Source organism: Rattus norvegicus, chromosome 18, assembly GCF_021556685.1.
Source record: "Rattus norvegicus strain SHRSP/BbbUtx chromosome 18, alternate assembly SHRSP_T2T, whole genome shotgun sequence".
NCBI lineage: Eukaryota > Metazoa > Chordata > Mammalia > Rodentia > Muridae > Rattus > Rattus norvegicus.
In genome coordinates, this window is record NC_141551.1 from 28,206,576 (window position 1) to 28,222,467 (window position 15,892).

Sequence of the window (15,892 nt, forward strand, 5' to 3'; positions counted from 1 at the left end):
AAAACATCTTCACTTGGGCTGCGGAATTGAAACAGGTTTGTCGGTCAGCTCATCAATCATTCATTCAGTTCCTGTGCTGTCAGTCCAGCTTCGGGCATGCCAGTAAGACCATTAGCAATATGGTTCATCTAAAAAGAACCTAATTCTGCCGAAGCTTCCTCATATATCTTCTAGACACAGTGCTTCTTGAGACAATTCTGTTTGTTGGGATCAGATTCCTGACTGGGGTGTAGTTCAGTTGGCTAAATGCTTGCCTAGCACATTTGATACTCTGAATTGCCCCGTACAAAACGAGTATGATGATGCATTCCTGTGATCCAAGTGCTAGGTAGGTTGAGGCAGGAGGATCATACGTTCAAGGTCAGGTCAGCCTGGGGAATAAAGGTGCTTGCCACCATAACGAAATAAATGAGTTCAATCCTGAGAACCCACATGGTGCAGAGAACTGATTCCCACAAATTATCCTCTGACTCCCTTCCATGTGTGTACCTCCACACATGCTTATGAACGCACACATACACTGAATAGATTCAAATTTAAAACTAGGAACTGGAGAGATGGGTCAGCAGTTAAAGAGCTTATACCCTTGGGGCTGGAGAGATGGCTCAGTGGTTAAGAGCACTGACTGCTCTTCCAGAGGTCCTGAGTTCAATTCCCAGCAACCACATGGTGGCTCACAACCATCTGTAATGGGATCCGATGCCCTCTTCTGGTGTGTCTGAAGACAGCTACAGTGTACTCATATAAATAAAATAAATCTTTAAAAAAAAAAAAAAGAGCTTATACTCTTATTCCAGCGAATCAGAGCTTGACTCTCAGCACACGTTAGATGGCTCACAATGACCTGTAATCTCCAGTCCCCAGAGAATGCACACCCTAGCCTCTGCAGGCACCTGTGCTTACATGCTCTCACACGCATGCACATGTGTAGACAAAATTAAAGATAATAAGAATAAATCTTTTTGTACTTTAAAAAAGTTCAAGTTATCCTCAATGACATAGAGAGCTGGGGTTCATCTTGGACTGCATAAGACTTGTCTCAAAAAAAACAAAAACCCAAAAACTCAAAAATAATAGATGAGGGTCAAACATTGCGGTCCTCCCCGTGATCCTAGGACTGGAGAAACTGAGGCAGAAAGCTCGCCATGAATTTAAGGGCAGTCTGGTAGTGATCCCAGACCAGTGTAGGCTGCTTATACAGGGGCACCACGCTAAGAGACAGGGGCAGGATACAGACTGCGATCTTACACAGAGATCCACTTTGGCTTGGGCACTGTCATTCTCTCATTCCTGCTTGGCACACAACATACTTCTCTCATCTAAGGGCGTGTGTAATTTGGAGAATGTGCAGCCAGTGTCTGACTAGAAGTGTGTGGAAGCATCCATGTCTCTCAACCTCTGCTTTATGCTTCATACCTTCCTATCTCGGTGAGCTACGCTTCACTAATGTGAGCGTTGTCCCTTCAACTGTGTCTCGTTTGTCATTTCACTCTTCAATTGAATTTTTACTTCAATGACTATAAACTCTAATGTTTCATTCAGTGCTTTTCTTCTCCACTGAGACAGGATTTCACTCTGTAGCCCATGCTAGCCTTAAGCTCCTCATCTGCCTGCTTCAGCCTCCGAAACACTGTCGTTCTAGCTATGCATCACCGTGCTCTGTTTAGACTACAGTTTAGAAAATTCTACTTAGGCCAGCTAATTTAAATTAAAGGCTACAAAGTTAAATTCTGCCTCAAAAATCCAGAAATAAAAACTTTCCAGTTGATCATTTTCAAATTTATCAGCTCTTTCCCATGCTACTTGATGTTGAATACAATTAGAGCATACTCATTCTAAGTACTGGACGCTTTCTTTACAATGCCTTGGGCCTGAGGTTTTCTGGATGTGATTTCTTTCATTGAGGATGTCTGCTGGACCTCTCTTGTGATGATTTTCTTTGATCCCAGTGCTAAGGAGACAGAAGCAAGAAGATCTCTGTCTAGACCAGCCAGGACTACATAGACCTAAAAAAAAAAAAAAAAAAAAAGAATAAAAGAAAGAAACACCTTTGTAACTGCCTTCCATTTATATCTACCAAAAAAATCTTATGAAATATATGAGTCCCAGATTCCCAGATTCCCAGATTGTGTGTGTGTGTGTATGTGTGTGTGTAGGTCAGAGGACAACTTTGGGTTGAAACAAAGTCCTTTTTGTTTCTGTCACTGTGCATTGTGCACCCAGCACTGCTGGATCACTGTATCCGGCTTTTTATGTGAGTTCCAAGACCCAAACCCAGAGGTTGACTTCGGCTGTTGTCCTCTGTCACTCCCACCTTCTTTTTTGAGACACTCTTTCACTGGGTCAGGAACTGGCTGACTGTCAAGACTGACTGGCCAGTGAGCCATGGGAACTTCCTATCTTCTCCCCCTAATACCAGGATTACAGACAGGGCCTACACACTCAGCTTATGTGGGTGCTGGGGAGCTGAACCCTGAAACTCGTGCAGTAAGTACTTTACTCACTGAACCCTCTCTCCAGCCTTGAGCAATACATTTTTTTTATTCATTCAATGAATATTTATTAAATATCTGCTAGACTCCATCTCAGCCCTCAAAATACAGCCATATCAAAATGAACAATTCCCTGGCCTCAAAGAGCAATATTCTCTTGAAGAAAGACAAACAAGAAAAAAAAGAATATAAGTAAATGTCAGTACATGGTGGCACATACCTGTAATCCCAACATTGGGAAGTAGAGGCTGGAGGATTGGGAGTTCAAAGCCTGCCAGGTTGCATGAGACTGTGTCTCTTTCATATACACAAATGTGTGTGTGGGGTGTGTGTGTCTGTGTGTGTGTGTGTGTGTGTGTGTGTGTGTGTGGTGTGTATTGTCTTAGTCAGGGTTTCTATCCCTGCACAAAATATCATGACCAAGAAGCAAGTTGGGGAGGAAAGGGTTTATTCAGCTTACACTTCCACATTGCTGACCAAAGGAAGTCAGGACTGGAACTCAAGCAGGTCAGGAATCAGGAGCTGATGCAGAGGCTGAAGAGAGATGCTACTTTCTGGCTTGTATCCCCTGGCTTGCTCAGCTTGCTTCCTTATAGAACCCAGGACCACCAACCCAAGGATGGTCCCACCCACATCTGGGACTCATGGAGGCATTTCCTCAACTGAGGCTCTTTTGTCTATGATAATTCCAGCCGTGTCAAGTTAACACACAAAACCAGCCAGTGTGTGTGTGTGTGTGTGTGTGTGTGTGTGTGTGTGTGACACATATGGGTCAGGAGCCAAGAGCACTCAGCATCCACATGGTAGTTCACAACTGTCTATAATTCCAGTTGTAGGAAATCTGACATCCTCTTCTTCTGGCCTCCCTCAGCAGAGGCAAAATATACAGACACATAAAACACTTAAAATATATAGATAACTATAGATGGCTGGAAGTCACTTAAAGGTGGAACATTTGCCGGACAATGAAACATTTGAAGCGAGACTTGAAAAAAAAAATTAAAAGGAGCCAAAGAAATGACGAAAGAGTATCCCAGACAGAGGAAATCAAAAGAGCTAAGAATTTAGAACCAATGCAATGACTCATTTGGTGAAGTGTTTGCCTTGCACAAGAACCTGAGTTTGGTGCCCAGAATCAATGAAAAAATTTATTCACAGCCTCGTAGCCTTGGGGAGGTAGAAATAAGCTAAGTACTGGGACTTGCTGATGGCCAGCAAGTCTATTTGGAAAGTTATAGTGAGAGACCTTCAATTGAAGAAATAAAAAGTTGGGGGATGGAGAGGCAGCTCAGCACTTTAGGGGACCAGAGTTTGATTCTCAGCACCCACATCAGGAGGCTCATAATTGCTTGCAACTCCAGCTGCAGGAACTCTAATGCCTCTGGCTTTCATAGACACTGGAATGTGCCTACACAGACAGACACATCCATATATGGTTAAAAACCTCCCCCACGCTGTGTGTGTGTTTGTGTGTGTGTGTGTGTGTGCGCGCGCGCGCGCGCGCACGCGATCAACAGAAAGATACCCAGAGTTGCCCTCCGTTGTCTGCATGCACTCATTCACACATACACATACACAAACACAGTTTAAAATGGGGCAAGGTTGGCCTATTAGAAAAAATAAAAACAGAAGAATCAATAAGGCTAGATGGTAGACGACGGCTATGTAGAAATGAATGAGGTCAGATTAGAACCCCATTTTGAGTGTGATTGGAAGCCACTAAATCATTTCATATTACTTAGTTGTTAATTTTCGTGTGTATATTGTGGGGTATGTTACATTGTATGTGTGTGGTGTGTTTGTGTGTAGTGTAGCTGTTGGTGTGTGCAGGTGTGCATATGGGCTTTTGTGTACCTGTGTGCAGAGGGCACAGATGTTTGGTGTCTTTCCTCGACTTCGAGCTTTTTTTTTTATTTTATTTTTCTGAGAAGAGTCTCGTTATTTAGCTAGATGAGCTGGCCAGTGATCTCCAGGGATCCACCTGACTGCCCACTCAGCACTAGTGATATGCTGTGCCACCATGACTGCATTTTTAACGTGGGTTCTGGGGATCTGAACTCAGGTTCTCATGCTGAAATAGTGCTCACTTTATGGCCTGAGCCATCTCTCCAGCCCTGAAAGTCACTACATAATTTCAAGTGAAATATTGATATGATCTCATTTACGAAGGAGCAGAGTAGGTTCTAAACGGGGGATGAAATGGAGAAATCAAGAGTGGAAGCCAGACAACCAGTTAGGACAGTGTCTCAACAGGCCAGTAAAGAGGTGGTAATGAGAGCCAAACTGTTGTTTTATTATGGAGTTGGATTCCCAAATATGAGAGTATTAAATTAATATACTCAGATTATTGTTATATGTCAAGTTTAGCTCAAACTCTGTTTTAAAAAGCCATGTATAGTGGCATCCAACATTCAAGAGACAGGAAACATGAAAATTTTGCATCTAGGCCAACCTGGACTTCACAGTGAGTTCAAGACCAACTATATAGACCAGCCTGGACTACTTGGTGAAACCCTAACTCAAAACAGAAAGACTGCTAAATGTTTGACCTAGTCAAACTACTGGAAACTTTCCTGTCCCGGGGAAGGTGGGGGGGCATGTATGTAGTGTCTGTCTACCCTGTAGTAGTAGATAGTCCTCACTCTTGTACTCAAACAGCATAGTATAATACAGATTCAGATGCTGTAACAGGGATCCAAAATAGTCACTGCTCAAACAGGATAGAACCTGTCTCTCTCCAACACAGCCATGCATGCACAGTCTAAGACAAGTGCATGAGCCCTAGGCTCCTTCTGTCTTACACAGATCCAAGCGACCCAAGATTATTTGTCATTTTGATGCCCACAGTCTAGCTTGAAGGAAGGAGAAGAGAAAGCTCCCTCTCTCCTTTCTCTCATCTTCTTTGTTTAGAGGAAAGCTTTCTCCTCCTCCTCCTCCTCCTCCTCCTCCTCCTCCTCCTCCTCCTCCTCCTCCTCCTCTTCCTATTCATCTTCTTTTTCCTCCTCCTCCTTCTCTTCTTCCTCTTCTCCTTCTCCTTCTTTTTTTAAAATTTATTTATTTATTTCATGTATATGATTACACTGTACTCAGACACACCAGAAGAGAGCATTGAATCCCATTACAGATGGTTGTGAGCCACCATGTGGTTGCTGGGAATTGAACTCAGAACCTCTGGAAGAGCAGTCAGTGCTCTTAACCACTAAGCCATCTCTCCAGCCCCACCCTTCCCCTCCCCCTCCTCCTCCCCCTCCCCTCTCCTTTTCCTCCTCCTCCTCCTCCTCCTCCTCCTCCTCCTCCTCCTCCTCCTTCTTCTTGTCCTTCTTCTTTGTTTGAATTTTGGTATATGTGTCTGTATGTTTATATGTGTTCCTGTCTGTACATGTTGAGGGAATGTATATGTAGGTCAGATATCAAAATTAGGGTTTTTATCATTTTCTCCTTAATTTTTTGAGACAGTGATTCTCACTGAATATGACAATAAAACCAGACTGGCTTTCCAGCAAGCTCCAGGGATCTTCCTATCTATGCCTCCTGATTAGAGATGCACACTGCTGTACCAGCCTCTTTACGTGGTCTCTGAGTAGGTCTTCATATTTGCACAGCAAGCAATTTACCAACCTCACCAAATCCCAACTCTTATTTTATGTTTTGTTTGTTTGTTTGCTTGATTGGCTGTTTTTTTTTTTTTTTTTTTTTTTTTTAGTTTTTGAGACAGAGTCTCGTATAAGCTGCCTTGAGCTTGTTATAGAGCTGCGAAACGTCTTGAACTTCTGACCTTCCCACCTCCACCTCCCAAGTGCTGAGGTCCTAGACCTGTGCCATCATGCCAGGTTACCTTGTGGGTTGCAGGGTTTTGTTGTTTAGGATAGTTTGCTGTTTAGGTAGCCCAGGAAAGCATAGCTTCATCTGAGGATGGCCTTGAACTCTTGACCTTTCTGATTGCCTTTGGTTGCTGCAATCACAGCTCTATGCCATTATAATCTCTTTTTCTTATTTTAGTGCCTTTGATTCTTCTAAGATTATCCTTTCTCCTTTGTCAAAAAACCTTATTTCCCTGCAAGACTCCTGGGTAAGTCTAGGGATGTATGTGGTTTGGTGGTCAAGGGTCTGCCTAGCAGGAGCCAGGCACTGCATTTGATCTCTGCAAGAACAAGATTTCTGGGAACCTCTTTAGCTCAAAAGCTGTGAAAATAAGGTAACGTGGTGAACTAGGAAATGGATCCATAAACGAAAAACATGGAGCAGAAACTGATCACTTCCACCACACCTGTCCTCCATTTCTCTTTCGAAGTAACAGAATTCATGGTCTTTAATTAGGCACATGATTGCCTGAAGTGGAAGCTTAATGATTCTTTGGGAAGTTGGTTGGACGCCAGTTTGCTGGGGCAAACACGTGAAGGAGTGTTTTCCTGAAGCGGTCGTAGGTGAAAGGATGATCTGCTAAAGCAAGCATGTGAAAGGACACATGATGAAGGATTCTTTACTAGTGACATGCATTACATTGTGTAGTTGAGCTGCATTTGTTGGGACTCCATAGAGAGAAATGCACCAGAAAAACTTCTGGTGATATGCTGGAATTTCTTGCTGTTTCTGTGGACTCAGGCTGATTGGTGGAATGATGTCAACTGAGACAGACACATGCCGAGACAAGACACATGCTAGGGCAAGACCTGAGGAGGACATGTGATGCTTGAAGGGTATAAGTAGGACTCTACGGACAGTCATGGAGGCTGAGCTTGGCTTCCTTGTAGAACTCGCTGTGCAATGCTTGTGGGTCTTGCATCTTCAATGATCTTCTCTTGAATGTGAGGGCACATCTGAGGACTTCTCTTGGTGTTCCTCCTGGTCCCTCCTGCTGACTCTTGTGGAGGCTGAGGCTTGCCTGTCTCTGCTAGGTAGTACCACAGCTGCCGATTCATGTTGCTATCCCTACTCTACTGAACCGGACTGCTGGTATATCCATAAAGTGTTTGCAAGTGGATCGAGCTGCTGCTGCTGACCTGTGAACTGAACTGCCAATTTCTAGACAACACAAACTGGAGTTGCTCCAAAGAACTTTTCTAAACAGATCCACTTCCCCTGTATCCTTTCTTCCCACTACCTCTGATGGGCCGTAGGCTAAAAGGGAGGTTAAAGCATTTAAGAACCATCATTAAAAATAAGGTTTGAAAAAAATTAAAGTTATAATTGCCTATGGTAATAATAATGACGTTTTCCAGCCATGTTTGGGTAGGTGAGATGGGATAGAGGCAAAACTTCTGCATGGCTTCAAAGGGAAGAAATGTGCACAGAGACTGGGCCGGACAGCATAGAATATATAATATTGTAGTAACCTGGAGACCGAGTCAGCAGGAAGCCTGTGGCTCTGTGATGATAAGGAAACTGAGTCACAGAACGTTCCAGTGGCTCCAAAGCTCCTGGGTTTTCTTCTATAAAGCTTCCGAAGCCACAAATGTCATGTCCGAGAATCAGGAGGCCCAAGATCCAGATAGTGTGACAGACGTGGAAGTTGTGAGACACGGAAGGACTTATCAAAGAAAGGGAAGATCTGGAAAGGTTCAGAAAATGTTGGAGTAAATGACCCCTTATTTCAACTGGGACCTTGAAGACTCAGCTCTGGTTATTAGTGACTCACAGCTGACTGCTGGCCTCAGTGACACAAAAAAACACCTGAGAGCCAGCAAGACAGCTCAAGGAGTGCATGTACCTGCCCCCAAGCCTTTTGCCCTAAGTCTGGTTCTTAGGGCACAGAGTAGAAGGAGAGAATCTATGGTTCTTACAAGTTCCCCTTGAGCTCCACACAGATACACCCAAATAAATAAATGTAAAAACAAGAAAACAAAACCAAATAAACAAACGAAAAACTAAACCTGAATGAAAAGGCAAATAAGAAACAAAGAGAAAAAAAATCAACAAGGTGGGGGTCTGGTAAGATGGATCATTGGATAAAGACACTTGCCACCAAAGTAGGCAGCCTGAGTTTGAACCCATGGAAACACATGGTAAAAGGTGAAAAGTGACTCCTTCAAATCCTTTCATCTCCATATATGTTTCATGGTGCATGCATTCACCCATACACACACACACACACACACACACACACACACACACACACACACACACACAGAGCACATGATACACACCTATATATACACAAAATAAATCAATGACGTAATAATTTTTTTTCTAAAGAGAAGTTCTAAGCCAGCCTGGGCTACATAGTGAGACCGTGGGTGCATCAGGGAACATGTTCATCTCTAAGGCCAGAGGACACAGCAGCACTGAGGGCCAAAGCTGGAGGACCTTCCAAGTCTAACTGAAGAGCTAGAGTTTTTCAGTCATGGACAGCACAGGGGGTTGTAAGCAGGGCAGTCACTGGTCATATTACCCTTTTAAAGGTTACCACAGGTGATTTGTGTAACATGATTCCCAGATCAGAAGCTGTGGCTGGCAGCTACCCAGACACCAAGAAGCCAGAGAAGTATGGTAGATAAAAGAAGACAGTCTTCAGAGGTCATCAGACTTTCAAACATCTCATGCTGTTTGGGGCTAGTTCTCTCTTGGTTTTGCCTTATCAAAACTGCTTCTATATCAATTAATATTATTAAATAAGGGCTCAGCATGCACAATTCCTTAACAGTGAAACCCTGTCATTCCCTGCAATCTATGTAAAAAAGCTGTCTGAGACCCAGCAATATGAGGGACAGAAATAGAAGACCGACCTGTAATTTCATGGACAAGTTAATCTGGAGTTTACAGTACAGCGGAAACAAAAGAAATCCTGCCTCAGCAAAGTGGAAAGGAGAGAACCAACTCCTGAAAATTATCCTCTGATCTCCATTAGTGTTCCATAGCACCATGCACATGTACACACACACACACACACACACACACACACACACACACACACATACACACACACACACTGCTACTACCACTACTAAAAAGAACAACAATGACAACACTTACTCTCTAAGCCAACCCAGTGGCACGGTCCTGTAAACTCAAGATTCTGAGGAAGCTGAGACAGGAGGATTGCAAATACAAGGCCAGCCTAGGAAACTTATTGAGACCTTGTCTCAAAATAAAATTTAAAGCAGGCTGAAAGCATAGCACAGTAATAGTGTACTTATCCAGCATACACAAAGCCTGTGATGGTTAGTTCTAATTGTCAGCTTGACAGAGCCCAGAATCACATGAGAAGGGAGTCTCAATGGTTCTTTAGGTTGGGTTGGCCCATGTGCATCTCGGGCGTGGGGGGTGCTGTCTTGATTATGTTAATTGATGAGGGAGGGCCCTGCTCTCTCTGGGCAGCCATTCATTCCCTAGGCAGGGTATTCTCTCCACCAACCCTCAACCCCCACCCCATACAGGGTTTCTCTGTGTAGCCCTGGCTGTTCTGGAACTCACTCTGTAGACCAGGCTGATCTCGAACTCAGAGATCCACCTGCCTCTGCCTCCCAAGTCCCGGAATTAAAGGTGTGAATCACCACTGCCCGAGGCAGGGTGTTCTTATCTCCATAAGACTGGAAAGACTGAGAGATGGAGAGACAGCTAGGGGTTAAGAGTGTTTGCTGCTCTTGCAGATGATTCAGGTTTCATTCCCAGCACCCACATCATGGTTCACAACCGCCTGTAACTCCAGTTCCAAGGGATCCAACACTTTCTTCTGCTTTCTATAGGCACCAAGCATACACAAGGTGTACAAACATACATGCGAACAAACACTGATACACATAAAGTAAAAAAAAAATAAATATTTTTTAAAAATTGGAAAAACTGGGCTGGGAGATGGCTCAAGAGTTAAGGTCACTGACTGCTCTTCCAGAGGATCTGGGTTCAAGTCCACATGGCAGCTCATAATATCTGTAACTAGATATTCCAGAGCTTCTGAAACCCTCACACAAACATACAAGCAGGCAAAACACAAATGTACCTAAAATAAAAATAAATTATATCTCTATCTCCAGATAGATATAGATATAGATCATATAGATATAGATATAGATATAAATATATAGTGTGCCAGGTATGGGGGCTCACACCTTTAATCCCAGCACACAGGAGACAGAGGCATGTGGATCTCTGTGAGTTCGAGGCCAGCCTGTGAGTTCCAACATGGCCAGAGCTACATAGTGAGACCCTATCGGAAACAAACAAGCAGCTGCAGCTGCAGCAGCAAAGTGGAGAAACTTAGCTGACCACAAACAAGCAAGCATCCATTTCTCTCTGCTTTTGGATGTGATGTGACTCGCTAGCTCCGGTCTTTCCCTCAATGATCAACTGTAATCTGGAACAGTACTCAGAAATAAAATCCTGCCTCCTCTAACTTACTTTTTTCAGAGTATTTTATCATAGCAATGGAAACAAAACTAGAACAAGGCCCAACGTTCGATCAGCATTACTTTAAAAAAATAAAAGGAATGCCTTCTTTGCTAATACACATATATGATTTATTGTTTTGTTGAGACAGGGTTTCTCAGAGTCCAAGATGGTCCCATACTCAAGGCAACCCTTGGACCTGCCTATACCTTCCAAGTGCTGGCCTTACAGTTTGTTGCTGGCTAGTTTTATGTTGATTTAACACATGCTAGAGTCATTTGGGAAGAGAGAACCTCACTTGAGAAGACGCCCCCACTAGAATGGTCTGTGGGCAATCCTGGAGGCATTCGTTTGATTGATGACTGGTGTGGGAGGGCCCAGCTCACTGTGGGTAGGTGCTACCCTTGGGTAGGCGGTCCTCCTCTGTAGTATGAGGAAGCAGTGTTTTCCCATGGTTTCTGCATCAGTTCCTGCCTTCAGTTCCTCCTCTCACTTCCCTGGAAGTAAAATGATGAACATTTTCCTCCTAATTTGCTTTTGGTCATGGTGTTTTATTGCACCAGTAGAAATCCAACAGGCATGCACACTCGGCTCCTTTCCGTTTACTTCTACACAACAGTCCCCATCTTAGCTGGGCATGATGACACACTCTTTAGCCCCAGCACTGGGGAGACAGAGGCAGGTGGATCTACGTGAGTTTGAGGCTAGCCTGGTCCACAAAGCAAGTTCCAGGACAGCTAGGGCTACACAGAAAAACCCTGTCTTAAAAAAAAAAAAAAAAAAAAAAAAAAAACTTAAAAAAAAGTTCCTATCGCAACTCCCAGAACTTTTAGGAAAAGGCAGTGTGGTATGATGGGTAAAGCGCTCTAGTGCCGGGGAATTATTCCCTGGGTAAGGTGCTTGTTGAGAAAGCATGAGTTCCTCAGTTTGGACCCCTAGAACTCCCATAAAGTGGGATGCAGTAACACTGGTCTGAAATCCCAGCACTCCTGTGGCTAGAGTGTAGAGGCAGGAGAATCCCTGAAACCTTACAGGCCAGGTATCTTGCCAGACATGTTGGCAAACTGGTTATTTATTGTTCTGTACCTCAGTTTCCCCATATGAAAAATAGGAACAAAACAGCATCGTAACTACCAGGGTCCTTGTGGGGATTGAACAAACTGGCATAGGCTGAGTATTCAGAATGGTGCCTGGAACACTAGGGTTGCTTTGAACGGCTTGAAATTATGGCTATTGTAAACGTTTACCTCCTGGTTTCTTTTTATTTTTTCATCTTGTTTTGTTTGTTGACCTTTCCTTTTTAAACTCTCCAATACCTTGCCCGAGAATAGTAAGGTATGGTCTGCTGGCCTGCAAGTAGCCACTGTGGATACAGGATTGAGCTAAACAGAATCAAGGCTTGTAAGACTCTCCCCTCAATGGACCATCTTCCAATATCTTCAAAAAAGAGGCAAGTAGCCGGGCTAGCTAATTGTTAAAGTATAACATGCATGAGGCCCCCGATTTTATCTCTAGCACCATAACCCCCCCCCCCAAAAGAATGGGACAGTCTGTACTTATGAAGCTAAATTCCATTCAAGAGTTTGCCCAAGAATAGGACGGTAAAGACCGGGAACGTTTGTGAGCTTTTATGGTAGCTCTCAGAATCTCTAAGAAAGGGAGATGAGGAAGGGCCAAGTGACGCACGGCTGACAAAGTAAGTTTGGGACTGGCAGGGTCGCAGCCCGGAAAGGGGTTGTCACTGTGCCCACCAAATAAAACAGTCATGGGGAACTTTGCAAGGAGAGGAAGTGAGTCATCGGCAACAGGAACTGACGGCAGCTTTTCCCTGGCACCTCGCCACGTGATCTGTTTGTGAAAATTCTAAAGAAAGTTAGCATTTTCAACCAGCCCTGATGATTAAACCTGTGTAAGCAAGGAAGGTGGGAAGCGGTTGTAACAAAGACTGGATTTGAGCCCGTTGGTCACCCCGGAGATAGTGAGGGGATGAGGCCTGCCAGAGGTGAGAACTAGTAATGGAGGAAAGGAAGAAACCAGGGATCCTGAAGCCTGGTGGAGAAGCTGTACCTTACTTGTTTCCACTTGTTTCCTTACTATGTTTCCACTCCTGGGCTGGATCTAGGACAGTCGTTGACGGCTGGCTTTCCCTCAAAGCTGCATGCATCCACCTCAAACTTTGGTTTTTTGGTTTTACAGTGCTGTGATTCAACCTAGGGCCTTCCGCATGTCAGGCAAGAAGAACTCTACCTCTGATGTGTCTGCTAGCCCCATTTGTGTTTGCATAAAGGTATTTTATTAAAAAAGGGAAGATGGGGTTGGGGATTTAGCTCAGTGGTAGAGTACTTGCCTAGGAAGCGCAATGCCCCCAGCTCCAAAAAAAAAGATCCAAAAAATAAAAAAATAAAAAAGGGGAGAGACTGTAATACCAAGTTATAAAGCAAGGAACTTAGATAAAATAGGCCCCAGCCCCAACAATTCTATTATTAATTCTTTTTGTTTGTTTGTTTGTTTGTTTGTTTGTTTGTTTGTTTTGAGACAGGGTTTCTTTGTGTAGCCCTGTTTGACCTGAAACTCATTTGACTGGCTGGGATTAAAGGTGTGTGCCACGACCCCCACCACCAGGTCTGTTATCCATTCCTATATGGGACCTCTAGTAAGTGCAAGTAAACATTGGAAAACTCCAGCCTCTGTTGGAAAGTGAGGCCAAAGAGACAATGTCTCCTTCCTTTATGGCTCCACAAAGAGTCTCAGAATTGGCCTACCTTGGGCCCCACTTTTATTTCTAAACCAAGTACAGTGGCCAGAGGCATGGGATGCTCTAATTGGCCAGGTGAAGGTCACAGAGCCATTTGTATAAGGTTAGGGGTGTGTCATTTTTACATGGGAGGCTTGATATATATAACTCAGTTGGTAGATGGCTGTGTCTAATCACAGCTCCTGAGATCCTCCATGCCCAGGATAACATAAACTGGACATGGTAATGCACGCCTGTCCTCCCGGCACTCAGGGAAGATAATCAGAGGTACAAGGTCATCTTCAGTTCCATAGGGAATTCAAGCACACATGAGACTGTGTCAAAATAAATTAGCAAATAAACAAAATATAAAACAAAAATAAAAAATACGTAAACTGAGGTTTTGTAAAAGGCTTGGCGTTTTGTCAGAAGAGTAAAGTATACCTTCTGAGGAAGAGGTATTGTCATGCAGAACAAAAAACAATGTCCACTATGCCTCAAGCTACCAACATTTCAGCTTTACCCATTGTCTCTCTTTACAGGTAGAGTGATTCCATCTCAATGGGTGTGTGAAGGAGGTGCTGCTAGCTTTCATGTATCCTCAGGTAGCAGCGGTTTGGGACCTCAACGAAATAGCCTTACTTTGTAGTGGAGTTCCTGGGTCACTGGACTAGTGTCCCACTCGAAAGGACTGGACCCATTTCATTAATGACAATTTGTGGCTGGATGTATTGACACTTGCCTGTAATCTTAGCTCTTAGGAGACTGAGGCAGGAAGATTGCCTTGAATTTGAAGCTGGCCTGGCCTACATAGGGAAGGCTTCTTTAAACAACAACAAAAGAACAAAACCAGTATACATGAATAGATATAGAGATAGAGGCAGCCACTGGTGAGGTGGTGGAAGTTTCTACTTTCTTTTGTCCCAGAAACTAAGGTCAAAGGCCTCTCTGAGGGTCTGAGAAGGTGTCAAGCTTGGCTGGATGTGGAGAGCACCCTCGGTGACCTCGTAAGTCTTACAGAAAGCAACGCAGAACCGTGAGGGAAATTCTCCGAGGGACCATGTCAGACCTGGCCACGGATCTCTTTTGTGTTCTGCTTTTTGAAGTATGCGGTTCTGCATGACATTTCTGGGAAAGAATCCTGGATTCAAAACAACTGGGAAGGTTGAGCTTGATAGCTTATGCCCATAATCCTGTCCCTCAGAAGATTAAGGCAGGAGGATTGTCAAAATCAAGACCAGCCTTGGGCTATTTATAGAGCGATTTGTAAGCCAGCTTGGATCACAGAGTGAGGAAACTCTCAGAGAGAGAGGGAGAGAGAGAGAGAGAGAGAGAGAGAGAGAGAGAGAGAGAGATGTTAGGACTGGAGCCCAAAAACCTTAGGTTTTCCCCCAGAGTTCTTCCCCTTGCTTGAGGGAGTTTTGATGAGCTGCTGTCTCAATTGAAAAAATAGTATAGTTGGAAGTCTGTTTTTCTTGGGTCTGCAGGGCTCCTACTGGAAGCCAATTATCCTTGATGGCACTTAGATGAGTAGATTTTGAACAGGACCCTGAACCCAGGTTCCTGGGCTCCAAGAAGATAAGACAGATGCTTCAGAGCTCAGCTCCCTAAAGAGACATGAACTCAGTGAGTTGACTCACTGGGAATCCTGGGTGTTGTGAGTATTCCAGCCTGTTTAGGATATCTTCAGCAGCATATGCCGTGTGTCTCCAGATGTTATTCTGGGTCCGGGTGGCCCTCATCTTAGTCTGAATCCTATTGCTGTGTAGAGACGCCATGACCAAAGCAATCTTTATCAGGAAAACATTTAAATGGGACTGGCTTACAGTTTTAGTCCATTCTTGTCATGACGGGAAGCATGGCAGCATGCAGGCAGACGTGGCACTGGAGAGGCAGCTGAGAGCCCTCCATTTGGATCTGTAGGCAGCAGGAAGAAAGGGAAGCAATGGACCTAGCTTGAACTTCTAAAACCTCAAAGCTCACCCCAGTGACACACTTCCTCTTACAAGGTCACATATACCCTAAGGCCAAATCTCCCAATGCTACTCCCTAAGCATTCAAATCTATGAGCCCAAGTCTTATCAAACCACTACATGACTAGTCTCCTTAACATTTGAGAACGATCCCAATGACCCCAGGCTAGGAATTACTACTTCAGTTGCAGAGATAGCCCAGCAAGCAGGGAAGAGCTCTGTGATGCCGAGGACATGCACTCAATTTCCAGTGCCCACAAGCCTCCATAATTCTAGTTCCAGGAATCTTCTGGTTTCTTCAAACACCAGGCACGAGTGTGGGATGCAAGCAAAGCAACACATAAAGTAATAAATAATAATCAGATAGAAAT